The following is a 22302-nucleotide window of genomic DNA, read 5'->3' on the forward strand; positions in this document are numbered from 1 at the left end:
TTTAATGACAGAATGGAGGTGTAGCAGATAGACACATGCATAGATACAACAGAAGTTTCAAAAATAGAATAAGACTTAGAAAACTAAGAAAGGACCTTGTATAATCTGACAAAGAGTATCTATGTATCTATTTTAAAGAATATTAAGCACACATAAAATTCATAGAGGAACATTAGAAGCCTTCTCATTACATTCAAGAAAAAGACAAGGATGCTTTCTGATATGACTTTCATTCTACATGTTCTGGAAGTCTTGAGCAGGAAAATTAGGTAAGAAAAAGGAGTAGAGTTATAAGAATTAAAAGGAAAAAGAAAAACAATTCTATATGCAGATGACATGATTGTCTATGAATGATCCACGATAACAAGATAATTAATACATATATGGCAGTGCAACAAAAGCAATGATAGCAAAAAACAAAGCAATAACAACAAAAAGCAAACAAACATCCCCGCAAAATAAGATATTTTTTTACTAGACTATTTACTAGAATAAACCTAGTAATAAATATGCAAACTCCTTATGAAGATAACTACAAAGCTCTTTCCTAAGACATTAAAGAAGAGCTAAGCAAAAAATGAGGTAAATAAAGTTTATGAATAAGAAGTCTCAATGTTGTAAGTATATCAAACTTTCAAAGTGAATTTAAAATTCAAAATTCTCCAATAAATATTGCCACTAGTTATTTTGTAACTTCTACAAGCCAATTATAAATTTCCTATGTGAGAAGAAAGGGACAGCTGTTAAAAAAAAGCATTGGAGAGTAAGGCCAGGGGATTTACCCTACCAGACATTAAGATGTATCAAAAAATGAATCTAATTGAGGTAATATGCTATTGATGTGGAGACAAATATAGATTAAACAAAAAGACAGAAAAGATCAGAAAATGGTAAATGACATACCTACATATCTGGAAACTTGAAATGTAAGAGGGACACTCAAGTATTGGTAAGAAAAATGGAATATTTAAAAAATCATGCTGAGTCAGCATCCTTCACAAAACCAAATTCCAGATGTATTAAAAGCCCACATGTAAAAATCCAAATGTCAAAATCTTTAGGAGACAATTTAGGATAGATAAGCCCTAGGTATGAAAATATATATTTAACAAACTTCAAAAAGCAAAGAGAAAAAGTTTGGTAGATTTGACTAAATGAACGTTAAATTTTCTACCCAACGACAACACCATAAACAATTAATAGATTAATATCAAATAAGGAGAAGATATTTTCCATGTATGCTACACAAAAAGGAATTATATTTACACTATATAAGGAATTCCTAAAATCAAGAAGAAAAAAACACAACCAAAATTAACATATCTAAAGAAAATGGCAAAATAGTCACAAAGGAATTTCAGACAAAGCAAATTGAACAGGCAATAACATATGTTATGTGTAACTTATGCTCATCCTTGCTAGTAATGAGGAAAACACAAGTTAAAACAGTAATTAGATATCATTTTATAATCATCAGTCAAAAAGTTTGAAGTCTAGGCAATTTTGCTGAGGAATGCTTATTTGCTACCTGTGTGAAAAAATTCTTACATTTCTTAAGGAGAGCACTTTGGCAGTGCCTAGTAGATATCAAGGCATATATATTCTTCATCCCACAGATTCTGGTTCAAGGTCTATAACCTCTTAAGCATGTGTGTGCAAGGAGAAATGTAAGATAATAAAACGATCTTCATTATAGCATTATTTATAGCAAAACTTTGGAGATGACTTAACTGTTTACCAATAGGAGAATATATAAATGGTCATATAGTCACATAGTTGCAAACTATGCCAGCGATCAAGAGAAATGAACTAGAGGAGTATGTATCGACATGCATTTATCTCAAAACCATGTGCTAATGAAAGCAGGAAGGTACAAAATTATATGTCTAATATACTAACACAAAATATTAAAATATTACTTTTTTATTGGTAACTATATGTTTTACATACTGCCTAGGACCTAAAACATCATTCTGTAAGCACTCAGGAAATATTTTTTTAGCATGATGTTTTGAATAATAGCAGTATAACAAAAGCAGGAGAATTGTTCACAAAGAATTTTAGGGGAACGATTTTTATGGGGAGGGAGAAAGGAGCATGAGATCAGAAACAATTTTGTGAAATGTTAAGATTTGATGAAACTCATAGTTCTTTTCAAAGATATTTATTTTTTATCCTCTATAAGTTTTCTGAATATTTGAAATGTTTAAGAACTAAAAAAAAAAAATGCAAATGTCTAGGCCTTGATGTAAAATATATTGTATTTAGATTATCTAAATATCTCAGCTATACACACTCCAATTTTTATTCTTTTCCTTGGTAGGAATTCGATGGTCTCACTCATGACGAATTTAAAATTTGGAGGATCTTTGAGAAGATTATGAAATATCGACTTCCAATTTTACAACAGATTTGAGGATATAGAGGGGATAATTTTAAATCGCATTTTGACAGATTTTACTGTACCCAAAGCTGTCTTCTAGACTTAAGTAAAAAACTTAAAATGTTCTTTATTACGTTGACTCCATGACATTTTGAATTCACTCCTAAAGGAAGAGAGACTAGGTGTGACAAGCTACAGCAAAGCAGTAATTGATCAAAAAACTAAAACGAAAATACAGCTATCAATGGTGTCAGATCCAGAGAGATTCTGTTTGGGGCACAGCAATTGTGTGTTAATTTGTATTTTGTAGATGGTTTCTAAAAGATCGAATGTATACATTTCACCATAAGAGCTAGATGTGAAGTGCATGTATGTAGAAAAGATAATGTCTTAGGAGAATACCTAATCTCAGGGTAAAGTCTTAGAAAAACAGCCTACAATGAAGGGTTAGCCCATGAGCGCCTTAAATGAACGCCTGCGCTTTTAGTCAAAAAGACACTTATGCTTTGCAGCATTTCACTAGGGGAAAAAATGTAATATAATTCATGAAAATTGAGGGACTAAACACATATGAAGAGTGAGAGATATGAATATGTACAATTGGTATTTGCATTATGGACTTTAACCATGTCCTGCATTTAGCAAAGCACTTTAAAGAGAAAGGAGCTGGAAATTTGCAAAATTGTAAAAAAAGACATTGCTTATTATCTTAGGAGCATGGCTCACCAAATTCTCTTGGTTGCTGCAACGTCCCATATCCCCTTTAGATAAGCAATTTTAACTTCAAGTACTGGGGCTTTGACCATTTAAATAATCTAATCTAACCTAATCTAATCTCTCTTCAATTGCATATCACATGCAAATGCATAAGGTGTTTTCTTTATTATGTAGTCCATTAAGAGCTACAGCAAGAAATTGGGAAAACTGTAATACAAATTTAGTGGTGGCTTTTTGGTGGAGAAGAATGAGTACAGCTGTTTACTTTGCATAACCAGAAATTTGGATTTTCTGTCTTTGAAGATTTTTTCCCATGAATTTTGTTCTATAGTTTGCTTAATGATGTCTGGAAAGGCTATTTTGCACAAATGTAAGGGCCAACTTGTTAGCAACCTATGCATGCCCAACGAGGCCAAATATCCTTCCTGCCACGGTTCACAGAGGCTCCTCAGTTCAACAATTTCCTATACTACGTGCTACATTGTACCCACTCTGCCTGGCCCCAACAACATATAATTTCTTTTCTTCATTCTCGTTCATTTCTTCTTTCATTTATTTATGTTAAAAAGTTGAATTTCTCCAAACTGTACCAAGCAGTGTGCCAGTTATTTGACAACTGGTACATGATTAATGCATCTGTTCATTTATTCAATGCATATATTTTGTGTGCTCACTCTTGTGCAGGGCACATGAGAGAAAATGACCCATGAAAGAGATATGTTCTGTGCTGACATGGAACATGTCTTATAGACAGAATAACTACTGATTAAACGCTATTGTCCCTTTAGGATTGTTTAGGCCAGTGGCCTCTCATTTCTAGGTAACAAGATAATGTATAGCATAACCTAAATTTTCCTGAAGTTGTAGAGGGAAGATGCACAGAATCACGTGAGAGTTGTTTTGTAAATATGTTAGGAGCACAGTATTTCTAATTTATTAACCTTTCTTAGCATCAAATTTTCATCTACATTTGCTCCATATGGGATTCCTCAAAAAATCATGGAAAGCCAGCTCCGGGGAAAATTAAAGAGTCCTAGAGCGATCATGTTGACACAAGACTATCATACTGCATTTCTGAGTTATGTTAATTTGTTCCTCTTTCAATTCTGACAGACTTCTCACTTTGTCCCCAAAGCACTTTCGGTTATATGCATTTGATTTCTGCAAAACTTGCGAATTTTTGGAAATCAACAGAAAATATGTGAAAAGAATCCTGGGTTGTCAGCTGGGAAAACTAGGAGGTTATTCCTTTTAATCCAAGTGTGCCTTGAGGGTTATTTTATCGTAAGCAAGAAAATCTGACTCTGGCTTCCTAGCCAAAAAAGAAATTTATTGAACAAGTATAGCAGGTTATAGAGGGGAAAGAATAATTGAAGAACATTTTGGACATGGCAGAAACTGTACCAAAACATAGTGGCTTAAAACAACCACCATTGTATTTGTCCATGTTTCTATGGGTCCGTAATTTGGGCTGTACTCAAATTATTTAAATTCCTTTTTAGTTATATGCCAAAAATCATACTAATGATCTATTGGCCACCAATATTTAATAATCTATCAGATGACAACTTGATTAGGTTCTTTTTCATTTAGTTGAAAGTGAGGATTGGAAATAACCCAACTTGAAAATGCTTGTGTTAGCTGTTCATTAGAATCATTCACTTTTTCTCAACTTGTCTGAGGTCTCCTATGTGGCTGCAGATAACTGGTGAGTAGATTGAGTAAAACATGGCCTCCATCACATGTCTGGAGTTGGTGGTGGCTATCAGCTGGGCTTCTTTCTCTATGTAGTTTTTTTATCCTCAAGGGCAATATCCTGTGTTTCTTCACATGGCAATAGCATTCCAAAAGAGTGACAGTGGAAGCTGCAGAGTTCTGTGGTGACTGGGTTTGTAACTTGTACACCATCATTTCAGCTACATTCTGTTGGTCAAAACAAATCACAGGGCAGCCCAGATTCAAAGAGTGGAGAAAGCTACTTTTTATTTGGAGGGGCTGTAAATAACTTTTGGTCATTCTTAGTCTAAACACTTAAATATCAAGAACAATAGAATTTCCTTAGGAAAACTATAGAGAGGAGTTATTTCCACCATTACCAAGTACAGGAAGAGGTTGCTCATCTTAGCTAGGGAGGCATACCTGTGCTTAGCTGAGGAGTGCAGTTTTCCTTGATTGGCAGTGACCACAAGATTATTAGTCAGTGTGTGAGGACTAACTCCACAAAGCAAGGTTAGGGTGTGATTACTAAATGGAAGAGAACTGAATTCTGGACATGGAAAAACAATGGAGTCCATTTTACTGAGAGACCTTGGGAAAACCATTTACCTTTCTTAGGTCTGAGCTGGGTGCTGTCATTTGTAAATTGAGAATGAGAAGTCATATGCTCACATAGCTTTCTGAAGGTGCTATAACTTTATTTTTTTATTATTTTTAAGGTGCTATGACTTTATTACTTTGTTTTCAGTATGCATTCTGCCTCTCCATTTTGCATCACCAATTGTTTTAGACAGTCACATCCTTAGAGACCACATCCTTCCTTTGAATTTCATGGTAAAATAGAAAGCCTGGGTTAAAAAGTCAATAACTCCCGTTAGACTCGAAGTCCTAGGAATGCGGTAAATGTATCTCATTTATCTTGGAATCCCTCTGTCTTGATGTATAAGATGCTCACTAAATATTAATTTCATGTTAAATCAGCGAGTTATGGAATCTTCTGAAGTATCTTACCATTTGAGTTTTTGTTCTAAATGGCACAGTGATTTAATTCAGCAGTATACCAAATCACCGTTTCCAAGTTTACAAAAGAAAAGCATGTCTTTAAGCTACCCTGTGTCTTACTATGGTGCATTGCTTTTGGTTCCAATTCCTCTAGGATACCAAACGAAGGGACACATTGAAATACATTTGAGGAAGTTAAAAAAGTGAATGAATCTAATGAATAGCTAACACATGTATTTCCAAGTTAGACTGTTTTGAGTCTTCATTTTTAGCTAAATAAAAGAACTAAGCAATTCATCATTTCATAGATTATTAAATAATTATGGCTGATAGAGTGTTGGCATGATTTTTGACATATAACTATCAAGGAATCAAAATAATTTGCTAAAATTGCCATAACAAAAATCTTTCAATCCCTAAACACTTAAATTTGTGTTGATTAAATTTCCTATTTCTTATTAAAGTGAAGAAATTATGTTACATTATCTTTGGAAAGAGAATGGAGACAAACCCCATCTATCCAAGTTCTGAGTGATCCTTAGAAGTTATAGAAAATTGTACTGTTTAGTTCCAATAGCTAATGTGAAGAAGAATTCTTGGGGATAGTAGCCTCATGGCTACTCAAGTCAAGAAATAGCACGCCCAACTCAGACTAATGGAGTATAATGGCTGGCATAGGCAGAGGAAGGGGTTTCCCCTTTTAGGGATTTCCTTAATAAAGTGTGGTGCCCAATACAGTTGAATAACATTCAGAGAAAAGCAAGACTAACACTTACACAGGGAAAAGTCCAATTACATAGTTCACAGGGCCCAGTGAAAATGAAAATATGGGCCTCTTGTTCAAAAACTGAGAATTTCAAGATGGTAACAGCAAGATTTAATTAAGTGAAAGGCCCTTCTAAGGGGGGCCATGGGCAGCTGCACAGGTAACCTTCCCATGAAGTTGTGCTTGCCATAGACCTCCACGTCAGCGGAAACCTCTGATATGAGATTAAATTTGCCAGAAGCAGAGTTAGGCCAGGGACATCCCTCCTTCAGCAAGTGCTTACGGCCACGGAAGTACATCTCTACTGCCTCCCTCTGTCCATTCTAGTCTCCAACACCAGAAGGATTACCGCCCAGGAGAGGGGAAGAGGAGAAATCTTCTCAGAGCCAGACCACGCCCGTCCCTCTGTGTTTACGAAGAAGTGGTGGTCAGTGCATTAGCCTCTTGCCGTTGGAAGGAGGAAATGAGCTTGACCATTGCTTGAGGTAGAAGCTTTTATTACATGAAAGAATTGAGTCTTAAGTATCAAAATGTGCCCATGCTGAGTAATGATACTAACTGCAAATGTATGGCATCTCGCAGAGGTATTGAACAGAACCATTCATTTATGGGAAGGGGAATTTGAGAGAGGAAAGTTCAGTTGAACTACAGGAAGAAATAATACTATTGCATGTATATGAATCACAGTACCCTGGTGGCTGTGTTGGACGTAGAATAAGAAAACCCAAAGGACAATAGGAAGGCAGAAGAAAGAGAGATGACCCGGTTTGGGGATTATCATCAGAAAAAAACACAGAGTGTTTACATAGGGAGGATCTCAACAGGCAAGATCGATGTGATCAGTTATATAGATCAGATTGCATTGAAATTCAGTCATGAGATGGTAAGTAGCCAAGATAATTTTATTGCTAAAAACCATGTCTAAAGCCAAAGTTATAGAAGATGGATTAAAAAATTATCCTTGGAATGCAATTTGGAACTTGCACATTTTGTGAATCTTCATAAAAAAAGCAAAGCTTGAAGGTAAGAACAGCATGTTTTCTTTTGTGTTTCTTACTAACCTTTGATGTCACAACAAATGAGAAGGCTGAAGATCAGAGACCAGGTCAAAAAGGCTTTCAGACTGACCCCCTGGACAGGGGGAAACAGCCCACCCTATAAGTGGGGAAGGAAAGACAGAGGCAGCAAAGGCAATGCTTGGAAATGAAAATGCTGGTGCCTTTAGGGAAGAGCAGTTGAGTATAACTGTGGAAACGGCACAATGGAATTATGCTGGTAATTTCCCCCTGCTGCACATATAAATTATGCAGAGAATATTGCCTTGGTAGCTTCTTTGTAGTGAAAACTGCCTACTGCTTCCAGGCCCTGGCAGAGGTGAGCGCGGTGCTAACGGGGATGAGAGAACATGTGATAAAGGAACAAGGGACGTAGCAAAATTGTGTGCATTGCACAGAATACTGCAAGACTAAAATCTAAACAAGCAAGCTGAAAGCCAGGCTTGGGAAAGACACCCATTTCATTTAACCTGGGAATCGGGCTGCCATGTTGGCAGGCATAATAAGAAGCTTCTTAAATAATTATTAACTTCAGCTAATTGCTTAGTCTATGACAAAGTTAACAGCTCTTAGCTGATGTTTTCTTTGCAAGTGCTAAAAAGTCTTACTTACATCCTCTATTGTCTTTCTTTAAAATCATTTTCTAGCAATGCATCAGGAAGGCAATAAGGTACAGCACACTGACAAATATCTTCAAGACGTACACGTCCCCTTGACAATAGCTGTGACATATATTTTTCATATTTTAAGTGATAAATGCAATATCATCTGGGAGCATAATTTGAAAAGCAACAACAACCACCATCAAACAGATGGGGAACGCAAAGTGTCCAGAAAGCTGCTTGTCTGAGGTGACTGCAAAAACTACGATCGGGCTCACGTTCTCCAATCGCTCTTCATTAGTGGAGGAGAGGTATGTGTTAAACGTTGGGGTCATTGCATTATAAATGCTTCACAGAAGAGACTCATATTTGCTGAAAGTAATCATTTATTTAAAAATATTCATTGAGCTACCATTTATAAAGCGATATTCTCCACCAGCACTGCCCAGTAGAACTGTATTTGAGAGCTAGCAATGCAAGGCGTTTGTTTCATAGGGCAGAGTCTGATGCAGACCTCACTGGGCTAAAATCTAGGAGTTGGCAGGTCTGCGTTTTTACTGGAGACCCCAGAGGAGAATCTGTGTGCTCGCCTTTCCAGCTTCTGGAAACTTCCCGTATTTCTTGGCTCTTGGCCCCCTGCCATCTTCAAAGCTAGCTATAATGAGCTGAATCTTTTTCACATTGAATCATTCCAACCCTCTCTCTGTCCCCCTCTTCCACTTTTAAGGACTCTTGTAATTACATTGGGTCCACCCAGATAATCTAGAGTCATCTCCCTTTTTTTAAGATCAATTGGTTAGCAAGTTTAATTCTATATGCAATATTAATTCCCCCTTGCCATATAATGTAACATCTTTACAGTTCTGAGAATTAGGAGATGAACATCGTGGGAAGGCCATTATCCTGCCTACTATAAATAATATGTCTTTCATAGCATTGCTGTGAGGATTCAAGGAAGCATGACATAAAGCCCCTTGAAGAGTACCTGCACGTAGTAATGCTGATAGCATTAGGGTAAGTAGAGGGGATAAACATTGAAGGAAGAGAATGAGATGAAATGCTGTGGCTATCCAAATTAGGAAATTGGGCATGCATTTAGTGTGAGTGTCGAAACAAGGAAATAATAATGCTTTGACTCCTGAGAACACCAGATCTAGAGAACGATGTTTAATCGCAGGCACTATACTACAAAAGGACGTTCATAAACAGGCATTAACCTAGATGAGGATGACAAAGATGGTATGTCCAGCTGGAATGACCTCACACAGGATGCAGTAGGGAGTGGTGGTTAAGGACAGGTAGGGCTGACGTCATGGGTATGTGCCCTGTGCATATACATACATATATATATATATACAAAAGGGCTCGGTGGGGGGGGGAGTCATGCTTGGTTCAGTGCCCTGTTGTAGCCATCTTGAAATTCTACACAATTTCATCTTTAAACTGGTGCTTTGTTGAAGCCCTGTGGGCTAATAAAGCATGTGTGTAAGTAGAGAAGCTAGGCCTATTGTACATGTCCACTGTTCCTCTCCCCCACCCCTTTCCCACCTAGCATTCATAAGGCACCATGAGCACAGATTCCTGGTTGTCCCACGATGTGTTGCAAGTTCGGCCAGACTCAAAGTGAGTAAAAGGGAAACACAAAGCTTATGTCTGCCACTGAGTAAATGTGGGTGCTGACACTTAAGGCAGGCCACACTTTCCATTTGAACCAGAACTTTTTCCAAACACAGAAAGAAGGCAATGACTCTAAGACACATGAGTGACAAAGGGCCCCCAACATATTCTTTCTCATTTGAATTACTAGCCCTTATTAGCAAACCATTTACGTGGAGAATAATGCATAGAGGGAAAGAGAAAGAAAGGGCATTCCATAGGTCCATTTTCTTTTGGTCCTTCCTTACTCATCCATAAGTTGAAGATAAAGAGTGTTGGTGGGATGTCTGTGTCTATCAAGAGGTGAAATAAAGACAGTTGAGTTAGTTTTCTACAGAATTTCTGCGGTTCTGGTAAGAATGTTTAAGCTATGAAATACAAATTGTGTAATTTCAGAGGTCCTGCATATAAGTTAAATGCTCTTATATTTGCATTGAAAATTGGTATTATACAATATAAAGAGGAATGGTAACAGTCATGTCATCATTTACAATCTAATTTTGTTTTTCCCAGAATGACATTATATCGCAAATGAAAACCATCACAAGTTGCGAGAGGGATCATGGAAGAAAGGAAAACACTTTACATTTTAGTACCTTTAACAGCAGTTTTTCCTGCTTTTTGAACAAGTGGCCCTGCATTTTCATGTTACACGAGGCTCTGCAAATTCTGTAGCCAGCCACGCATGAGCACTCCGGAGTGAGATCACATATGAGAATTCCACATCCCCCTCCTGCTGCTTCTGTAACTTTAGATTAATTATTTAAACTCTATGTCCCTTAGCTTTCTTCATATGGGTAATGAAGACTTGATAAGGTTTCAGTACAGAATAATTTAGCTAACCCATGTATTACACTGTCTCCCACCACCAGGAGGTAAGCTACCCAAGAACAGGGTCTGTGTCTACTTTGTCCAAGCATCTGAAACCACGTCTGATATGTATTAGGAGGTCAATAAACAGTTTTGGAAAGAATTAATGGTCTCAAGGAACTAGATCATTGGTTCCCAAAAGCTGGTCAGGCTAGCAGTAAAATTTCTACTAAATATGGGTTTGGGGGCCCAATCTTCCTAAAGCTCCCAGTTCACTGTTTTTTTGAGTAGAACCCAGAAATCTAAATTTTAAAAAGCTCTCTGGGCATTTTTAATGGATTCCAGGCTTGGGGGCCATTGTACTTATAATGTACTTTCCCATATCCATGTATTCCCTTATCGTTTTCTCTGCCTGCTTTTCTCATTTACTTTCTCCTTATGGTAAAATTATGGATATTCTTCCGTGCCAAGTTCCCCTTGTTCATGATCTAGGACAATGGGGTGTGTAATTCACTTTTCTATTTTATTATATTTTTTATTTATCTGTATTCACCTGGTGTGAATACTAAATGATATAAGCAATTCAAAAGCAAGGTATATACTGCATACATACTTCATACCTGAAGAACCTACCACACGAAAGTACCTCAAAGGTTCCTGACTAAATGATCAATTGTTGGATTCACCACCCTGGAGAAGACACCAGGGAATGGGATCGAAGGCAAGACTCAACAAGTGAGATGAAGACTTGCGCATTTGAAAGGAAAGCTCGGGCTGCTTCTCTATCATTACAACGTGTATACCCGAGGACAGCAAACCCGATGTGGGGCTCCTATAGGGTGTGGACATGTAATATGCTTTGGTAGTCATGTAACGTGTTAGAGGCATTGGCTACCATGGCTGCCTCCTTTCAAAGGAAACTCACCTTCACTACTGATTACGCCTATCAAAGAGAAGTAAAGGAAGAATTGGAAAGTTGAGGATAGGTTAATTTTGCCGCCAAATATGCCATATCAGAAAAACAGAAGAGGAAGTAGGTCTAAACCTTTAAAAAATGTTTCAGCAGGAAAAAAATAGTTCCTATGTAATTTTCCAATTCAGTGCTCAGAATATACGTGCTTCTCTCTCATGCCATGAGAACCTTTTGTTTTCAACACTGTAGAGCTTTAATATGATTCTTATTATAGGGTCATTAAGAAGCTACCTCCATGATATTATGTGAAGGATGAAGGTCTGACTGCGCCCGGACACACGTGACAGCTCCATGGCAGATTACCAAAAGTTCTATCACTAGAAATCATATCTTGGGATCAAGTTCCAAAACCCCTATTAAAACCCCAGTATTTCACCTGAGATGTCCTTAAGACTTCATTGAGAATTAGATAAACTGGTAGATTTAATGAATCCCTGTGAAAAATTCCTATTTGCCATTATAGATTAGGAAAGACCCAAAGGCACTGTTTGTGAGTGAAGTGCACTTAAGCAGAGTAGAGGAACCGAACAACGACAAAAAGTCCCACAGATAAACTCTGTCTCCATCACAGTCATGCTTGGCCTGGGACTTGTTGTAGATTTGCTGACATAAACTTGACCTTCAGTGCATTTCTACTGTAGCTAGTTCAAACAGATTTAATTACCTCGACAATTGTAGAATATGACTGCATTTATGACCACCTGCCACTTTTCTCTTCGAGATTTTTCAACAGCAAAAAGGAAGAGTAGACCCAGAGCATAAATCCCAGTTTGGCTTCCCTTGTGAATACGCAGCTGTATTGACAGAGAGGAGGGTGGTCAAAGGGATGCTTTTCTTCCACTAAGTGTCACTGTTACTTAAGGAGACTATGAACCCCGCCGCACCATCGGAGAGACATGGTTTCTCAGGGAGTGAGCCATGTAATAAGAGGCAAGGTCCCTGCAGACCTGTCCAAATTAACTAAACAAAGATTTCACAGACACTACCTAATACGATCCTGGATGGATTACACGTAGCCAAAAGGGAGGACTCTCACAGGCATGGTATTGGGAAAAACATGAGTTTCCAATCTGACATACAGCATTTGGGACCAAGTGAGGTTGTCCATGAACCTTGAAGAAAGCAGTAATACTGCCTGGTAAATTCAGAGAACGCAGACTCCACTCCCTCTCCCCAACACCTGACCCCTGACTGCAGAGGCAATAAATCAATGTGATATTTCCAGAAGAGGAATGGGCAGGAATCGGGCCCCATGAGTACTCGCCCTGGTTCTGCCATGCTGACCTTGGGTAAACCATATGACCTTTCAGTGTCTCATTTTTCTTACCTGAAAATTCAGAGAGAAAATTTTGCCCTGCTTGATGTAGATGGTTGATTAAGAATCCAATGAAATTCTGTATGTGAAAATCTAGGAAAAATGGAAAACATTATATGGCAAGGTCAGCTGGTATTAAAGAATATGCTTATAGTTTCTAGGGTTAATTACTCTGACTCTGATTTTAAAGGGCAGAAGGTACTTGGTCAGCAATATGCTAACAACTTTCTCACAGACTTTGTCTAAATGGCATCCTTTAAAAATTTTTGGCTACCTGTCCAGGTAATTCAGTCGAAACTGATGAAGGAGTTATACATGAGACATGGCATGAAGAATAGGTCCCCGTGGCTTAAAATTGGAAGACATGTTTATGTGTCATATGGTAACCATTCCATGGCATATGGTTATATACATTCTAAGTCCCAATTGAAATCTGATGTTTGGGAAGAATAATTTGTTATGAATTTAATAAGCCCCACATCTGACTTTTAGCAAAAATTACATTTGAGTTAACCATCAAATATTTGGCACAAAGGGAACAAATGATCAACACTGTGAATTGGAAGAGCGAGTTTAGATCTCAGACATTGGGGATAAATGACAAATCCATTAGAGGTCAGAGGGTTTAAGGCATTAGTTCCATAATGACTAAATTCTGCGAGTTTTACTTTTACATGAATATATGAGGTGGCAGTTGTTAGTCTTATTAAAGCTGGTTGCTTAGAGACAGCTGACTGATTAGAAGATAGTTGCTCTCCACGTCTATAATTATTGTGATTACTATTACTGTGGTAGCCCTCGGTGGGATCCTGAAAATGGTAATAGGGTGTAGCATTTCACAAACTTGGGCCTATAAAAACTCAATATATATCCCAGTAAAAAAGATTTATAATGTCCCTTCCATGCCATTTCAATGGGCTCATTTAAAGAATAATACCATCATTCGCTCTCAGCTTATACAGTCACTTCCTTTCAATCCCATTATGAAATAGAATCAGAGGTTATTACCAAAGATGAGGAAGGAAAACAAAACCCTTCTGAGAAAAGAATATCAGAGATTGATCCCACTCGGGTCTCAATCTTATAATTGAGTAAATGGCAACTTTAAAAAAGCCCAGTGTGAGACATGCTGAGGAATTTTATTCCTCTTGCGATCATATTAGTAATAAATTGCATGAAAATAGATTACATTTGTATTTATTTATGCTAAAGCTTAGGAAGGACTCACCAAAACTGGCACTGGGCGGATGCAATCTGAGTAGGTTTGAAGCAGGAGTTTAATTGTATCTAGTTTGTCCCTCAAACAAATGAAATCACAGCCGATAGACAGTACACCTGCATCATAATGTTGCATATACACTTGCTACCAAAAATCCTTGTGACTAAGAGCCACCAAAATGGGTGCAGTAATTACAGTGGAGGAGAAAAGACAGTATAGTCAACTGTGCAGAAAGTGTAATACAAACCAGGTGTCTCGTGTTCCTGAGTGAGCGCAGCACCCATGACTGGTCCGGGACCCCCACACCCCACCTCTAGTGCACGGAAGTGTTTCTCTCAGATTCCTTTCTGAGAAGCCAGAAGGAGTGCCCCGCATTTGACACTGTTTATACAGATACTGATACATATGTTGTGTACAAACACCAAGGCCCAATTCTGCACTTTTCTTTTCCCACTCTTTTTTTTTTTTCCAAAAGTAAGCTTCCTCCAGGATATGTTTTTCATTCTTAGAACATTTATTTCATCCAAGGCACTTTCCGCAACATGTGGCAGATTCTTGGGCAGTTGCAAGAGAGAAGCATGGGGTTGATTAAAGGAATTATAGTATCACTTCATAGGTACAGATTTGCTGTTAAACAATATCCCATTTCTTATTCTCACGCCTGTCCTTACATGCATCTTACGTATGCAGTGGGATTGCAGAAAAATAAATAGATCGGGGGGAGGGGTGCCTGGCTGGCTCAGTTGGTAGAGGGGCAACTCTTGATCCTGGGGTTGTAAATTTCAGCCCCACATTAGGTGTAGAGGTTACTTAAAAATAAAGTCTTCAAAAAATAAATAGATAACTAAAAGGATTTTGAAGGACCCATCTGAAAGCGTATTTAAATTCTGTGCTCTGTGTACCAATATAAAAAACCATAATTGAAAGTGATTTGGACAACTCTAGGGGTGGAGATGGATTTGTGCTAACCCATCTATTTTCTGCCTGATTCTGCACCTGTAGTTATGAAGTGCTCCCTCCAGGTAACAAGGTCAGCATTTAGTAAGAAAGAGTTCCCAGTACCTTTCATATTTTATAGCTGATGTATTGGATTTTCTTCCCTTGCCCTTTGATTCCAGGTCTTTTCCTGTTTTCTCCCTGAAAACTTCTTGCCTTTATCTTATTATGGTGGCTTCCTTTACTTTGCTCTGTGGATATGATATTTGACTTTGTCACTTGGTTATGATTTGCAGTTGTCCTCCGAGAGCCTAGGGCTACAAAAGAATGACCTCAAAAACCTTCTCCTATCCTGGACCATAAAAATAGTACTCCTGCTAGTTCAGCCCAATCTCTGGACAGAAAAGGGTTAGACTCCTTATTTTTGCTGTTCCTCCTTGTGAGCAAATGAAAGCAACAGCAAGACTGCTGGCTTGGTTAGGGGAATGCTGACCGGCTAGGACAAACAGCAACATTAAATCTATTGTTTTATTTGGTGTCTGATCATGGGACTCTGAGCACTGAGCCACAAGGATGGGCTGTGTCTAGATCAGTACATATGTAAAACAATTGTAATTAAAATGCAATATGAGGTGAGTGTAGGGAAGTCGACCAGAACCATGGTAGCTCTGACACCTTTGTTTAATGGGATCATCAATCCCCATTCCCAGGAGAAGAACATTCTCCTTATCGATCCAGGCACAGCAAAACTAAGGGCAAAAATTCCAAAAGTACATAGTTTTTCAAGATTTCGGAAAACAATCTTAAAGTATTTTATTCATATGATAAAACACTATACGGTCATAGTAGAAAAAGTTGCTTTCTCAAAAATAAGTTAAAAATGACACAAAAACAATCCATTATCCCAATATTCAGAGGATAAATGGCAAACCATTTGTTTATTCTTTAATTTGCTTGTTATCTAGCTACCCAAATACCTTAATAAAATTTGAGGATAAATTTCTTAAGGTAGTAATAAAAATTTGGGAATGGATACTCCTATATAATACTTTTTTATATAAAATGTCTTTTTTTTTTTCTCTTAATGGGTCCCTCAATCAAAGGTATGAGTTCTCAGGTTGTAATTAAAAAACTGTGTTGATTGTTTCCATATTAAATTATTAACATCAGTTAATTGGAATTCTAATTGCCAAAAAGGTGAACAATGTGTTAATCATAAATTCCAGAATAACTTTAATTTGATATTGCCATTGATATCAACATGACAATAGCTTTTTCTATTACAATTGTTAGTCTGCATAATTTTCTCCTCTCCTGGGGCTGTCAGATTGTGATTCCTAATGACAATATTAATATGCTTCTGAATAACAATCAGAATGTATAATGCTATTGAAATACTTAGAATAATCTAAGTATGTTGGATCTGTCAATATTGATAATCACATTTTCTTTGCATGTTACACATTTTTCTCATTTTATCAATGTCTTCATTAGTGTACATTTACAGTTATTAAACTTATTTAATGAACTTCTTTATTATCCAAAAGGTTTAAAAAAATTCAAAAACTACTCTCAACATATCACTTTTATCTTTTAACATGTCCTATAAACATCAAGTAAGTTGAATCCATCCCTACTAATTAGAATTGTTCTGCATACATGAACTGAATGAAAATTATCACAAAATGATACTTGTAAAATTACTTTAATTAGCTGGTAAATAATCTATTTGTGTTATAGCTCATTAAGAGAGATCACATCAATAGTAAAAATAGCAGAACTAAGGAAGTTTTATTTGGATAAAATATGTTATTTTTCTTTGGCTGCTTATCACTTGGTACAGACATGAAGATGGCATCCGGGTAATTCAGCATCTCATATTGCTATCGAATAACGCCTTGGACTTTTTTCCCCCTGATGAGTTCCTCGGATACAGACAATGACACCTGTGTCTGGGTTGGAAGCCACTTTGCACTGAGCTAGTCAGACTGTATCCAATTTGGGGGTGTTTCTGGCAAGTTCCCTGACACAAAATAATAACCTGGTAGCTGTCTTTTCTCCATTAACACAACATTCCTTTTAACACCAAAGGCTTTAGTTCATTTTGCTAATTAAAATGTAAATAATACATTTAATAATACACTCACTTTAATCTCTTAGCACTAAAGAATTTAGTTTGAGGTTGGCAAATGTTGGCCATTCATTCTAGTTTCCATAATAAAAAAACTAGAGAAGGAGCTCTGAATGCATGGATCCAAGCTTTGCCTTATTTCCATTTTTTAAGCGCTGGACCCACTGTCTCGTGTTCATTTATCTTGTTTAGAGTGTTTCCTCCTGTATTAGCACTGATTTCACACTCAGCTAGTTAAACCAAAGCTAGTGTGTGAACATCACAAAAGTGTAATCTCTCAAATGTACATAAACATAGAATGAAGCCTGACTGCCCACTGGGTGAGCTTTTCTGTGTCTACAAAAATACGATTGAACCAAAATGATTCCCTAGTTACATGCTCCTAATTACAGGGCGCTCATGCCTACGTATTATGTTCATGTATTCGTTGATTTGTCATCGAATACCTTCAAGTGTCTCCTGTGTTCTAAGCATTAGGCTAGGCCCCAGAGAGGTAAAAGTGAGAATCCAGGACCATGGAAATCGAGAGCCAGCTGGGCTGCTTTACCGACTGAGCCATCCAGGTGCCCCCACAGCACCTGCTCTTAAGGACTTTCTAGTTTATCACAAGAAGCAGGCTATCAATCAATCACTTCTTGGTGGAACAAGGACGGGCTTCAGAAAGGCAGTAAATGAGTAGAGGCTAAAAACAACGATGTAGTCATCCAGATTGGTAAGGGGGTAGAGGTTTGGGCAGGTGCAGAGAGAAAAGCATTCGTGAAGGTTTTAGACAGAGAAAACATCCTGAACCTTGAAAAATTAAACATCCCTGAAGAATCGATACATGTTGGAGCATGGGTGTGACACTGAAAGTTCAGTGAGTTCCCTGAGGTCACGTTGTTATCCAGTACTGAAGTCGGGGCTACATGCCAGGATTTCTGACACATAGGTTATTGTTGACTGTATAAGTCCCTAACACAAAGGGGTCTATGGAAATACCACCGTAATAAACTGTATAGAGAGTAACGAATTTATAGCATTATGGGGGAAGAATCTGGCCGTGGTCAGCTGGCTTTAGTTTGAGTTTGTGAAGGATAGACTTTTGCATGCTAGGCAAAAAAGCTTTTCTCAGTACAGGTATTTTCTTGATGTGTGAATTAAAATGTAATGCTAATTAATACTACTGGGTCACAGGATTAAATATATAATTCATGCTGCCAGTTATAATACATCTGCAGAGAGCAGCGAGATTAACCTCATGTTTATAGAAAAAAATGTGTCTTTGAAACTCAGAATATAGATTACATATTAAGCTACAGGAAAGCTCAAAAGAGTGACAATATCCTTAAAACAGATGCGTTGCTGCAGTTCAAATGATGAGGGACATTGCTGCTTTAATGTGCTGTGAAAACTCTTTTCAATACAGCACCTCTGAAAGGTTTGCATGAGTGATGAAAGAGGTCTTAGGGGGACGACGCTTTGATTTCAAGATTGTCAGCTTTCAGACGCTGTCGGAGTTCTGGAATTGACCTAAACAGTAGTGCTAACCTAAGCAGTTACTTTCTTGGTAGCAATCATTGTTGGGACTGAAGGAGTTTCTGGAGAATTATTGATACTTGGGCTCTGCTGTTAATTAAAACTGTCATTCTGTTTCAAGATGTGTTTTCAAGATGAGAAACTCTCCATGTTTTTCTTCTTGATGGTTCACAGTAATAATTAATGCATAATGAGGAAACTTATCCTAGTTTGACAACATGTTCTGGAGAAGGAACTTGAAAAGAACTTCAAAATAATCATCTGAAAATGTATTGCAGCAAAATTATCGATGCAGACATTGGATCAAACATATGAGGGATGAAAATATACGTAAAAGTGTTACAGGGTCTGATGAAAAGGTGGAGATTCTCAGATTTAGAAAAAATAAAGATAGCTGTATGTGGTTTATAATATACAAAATTTATTACATAATATTTTAAAAATAACAAAATAGAAATATTAATATTAAAGAATGTAAAAAGTAAGGCAAAATATTAAATAAGAAAGAGTTATATTTCACACTTACTCACCAAAAAGATTTAACCATCATTAATCATTCTCTACAAAACAACACAACATCAAAATATATGAAATGAAGACCGAGAATAATGTGAGGAAAATGTGGTTATTGTCGTATTGGGGAAATTCAAGACGCATCTCTCAGAATCTGATAAATGCAGTAGACTGAAAAATGATTAATGATAGGACGAGGGTGAAGTCACTGAATCTTGAGTTGGAAAGAGATGCCTTTACATAGCATTTGCACTAGAGAGATACAACATGCAGAAATAATTGCAAGAGCATAGAATACAGAAAAATGTAGCAAATAATTTAAAATGATACTTTTGCAATATTACTACCTTTCTTTAAAATATACCTTATTAAACTGCAACTTTATCTAACTAATTTTTTTAATGGTTGGCTTGCAAAATTCCTGACAAGCAGACTATGATGATTCTAGAAATCAGGACTCTCTCTCACCTTGACTCCGACTCTGGGGGATTGTCCCCGGGGTGAAAAACTCTTTGGGGCCACCAATAAAGTGGCAAGTTAAACTATTTTTTCTTTCCCTGACAGGATCAAAGAACTTATCTCTCATAAGTGAGCATTCATTGAGATCAAAGTGGAGAGTTTCAGTCAGAAATACTAAGTTTATAGCACCTTACTTTGCAGGCCTGTCTTTTCTCTCCATCTGTTTTAGAAGTAGAGTAGAGCCAAGAAGCGAGAAGCTTGTCAAAGGGACCTGTATCAATGCATTTATTTGAATTGAAAAATGGAATCAGACTTCTTCTAATAGAAAGATAAGAGCTTAACATTGTTGGAATGACAAATTTCCCCAAATCAATCTGCTCAATGAAATCCAATTTGTAATGTGAACAAAAAATTTTTTATGAAATTTGAGAAGATATGTCTCTTATTTATCTGGAATAGAAAAAAAAAGAACTCTCTGCTTTAGGAAAAAAAAATTTTTTAAATGGAAGAAAAATGATAGTTGTGAAAATCAAGTGGGACGCTGCTTATGTGATGCCTTGTCTGGAGGTCCCGTACTAGCCTCCTGACAGGAAGTGTCACAGTCCCGTGAATACCCACACCCACGCTGCAGCTCTAAGGAAAAGGAATATTACTGTTCCTTTTTGAAGTTGCCAATTGCGCTCTTCCTGATCCCATTTCTTATTCTATCCCGCTCAGAGGTAACCACTTTCTTGATTTTATCTTGGCCATCTCTTTGCTTTAAGAAAAAAACAGAGTTTTTTTCCCCACATGTATTTCTATTCCTAGTCATATGTTGGGGAGTTTGGGATTATTTTGAACTTCATTTAAATAGATTCATACTTAACGTATTTTTCTGCAACATGGTTTTCGTTCCTGTATAAGATTTTTCTAAGATTCAGCTGTGTGTGTAGCTATAATTCATTGCTTTGCACCATTGTTTGCTATTTCATTAAGGAATATCCCAGAATTTACTTATTCATTCTATTATGCTTCTTCAAGAGGAATAAGTCTAGCTTTTTGCTCTTACTGATAGCAAACCTACAAACATGTATACCTATCCACTTGTGCCCATTTGAATTTTTCTCTACTTTATCAACATAGGAGTGGAATTGTGGGATCATGCAGTATGTGACTCTTCACTTATGTAAAATGAGGCTGAAATATTTTCCAAAATATTTGTATACATTTAACCCTTCACCAGGTGTGCATAAATGTTCTATTTGTTAATTTTTATAACTTCGCTGCTACATTGATTGTTTAAAAATCTATTCCAGGCTGGTACATATGCAATGGTTTTTCGTTTTGTTCTTGGCTTGTTTTCCTTATAACTAATAAGTCTGAATATATTTTTAATTAATTAAGTAACTAATTAATTAATTATTTTTTGGCCTTTCAGTTTCTTCTTCACTGAAATGACATACTTTTCAGTTCTTTCATTTGATTGTAAATGTCCCCCTTATGCCCTTGTATGTGTTGGAGGCATATGAAAACTTATGATATATGATTGTGCTCCCGGCTATTGAGTTCTTGGTTGACAATAATTTTCTCTTCATATCTGGCTTCCATTGTTGTTGTTGAGAAGTCAGCAGTCAATCTAATTGTTGTTCCTTGAAAGATTATCTCTTTTTCCTCTCAGCATGCTACTGGAGAACTTTTTTTTTTTTTGGTGTTCTGCAGTACCCAGTTGTGAATTTCTTTTCACTTAAACTTTTTGGATTTGTTTGGCTTCTTGAATCTGCGTACCTTTCATAATTCCTGGAATATTTTCAGCCACTGCATCTTCAAATATGAATTTTCTTCTACTTTTGAAACTTTGATTTGATATGTTAGACCCTATCATTCCATATTTTATCTCTCTCTCTCTTAACATCTCAGTATTTTCCAACTCTTCTTTTCTTTTTGTGTGTGCTGAATTCTGGATAATTTCTACTGAATTATCTTCAGAGTTCTTTACTATATTACTTAGGTGGATCTAATGGGTTTTTAATCTTTTCCAAAGTTTGTATACTTTATAAATTTGAAATTGTATATTTCCTAAAGTTAAACTAACTTTGCTCTCTTGGGAGAAATCCAACTTGGTCTTGAGGTCTTAACAATTGTATTTATTCTTGGATTTGTTTGACTAATATTTTATTTTAAATTTTACATACTATGTTCATAGTGAAATTGTATTATGATTTTTCTTTCTCCTACTGTCCTTGAAGAGTTATCTATGAATAGTATACTAGACAGTTTTCTCAACCTTAGGACTACTGCCAATCTGGACCAGATAATTCTTTGTCGAGGGCTCTTCTGAACATTGTAGATATCTGGCAACATCCCTCACCTCTACCGACTAACTGTCAGTAACACCTTCCTTCATCCTCCAGTTCTGATAGTCCAGAAATGGCTCCAGACAAGTCTTAGGACCTCTGGGGAGCAAATTTGTCCCAAGTGAGAACCACTGAGCTATCAGGTTGATCAGGAAGAGTAAAGGTCATCCCACAAAATGTGCAGGTTGTGTTCTTTAAAAT

This window comes from Ailuropoda melanoleuca, chromosome 14 (assembly GCF_002007445.2).
Source record: "Ailuropoda melanoleuca isolate Jingjing chromosome 14, ASM200744v2, whole genome shotgun sequence".
Lineage (NCBI taxonomy): Eukaryota > Metazoa > Chordata > Mammalia > Carnivora > Ursidae > Ailuropoda > Ailuropoda melanoleuca.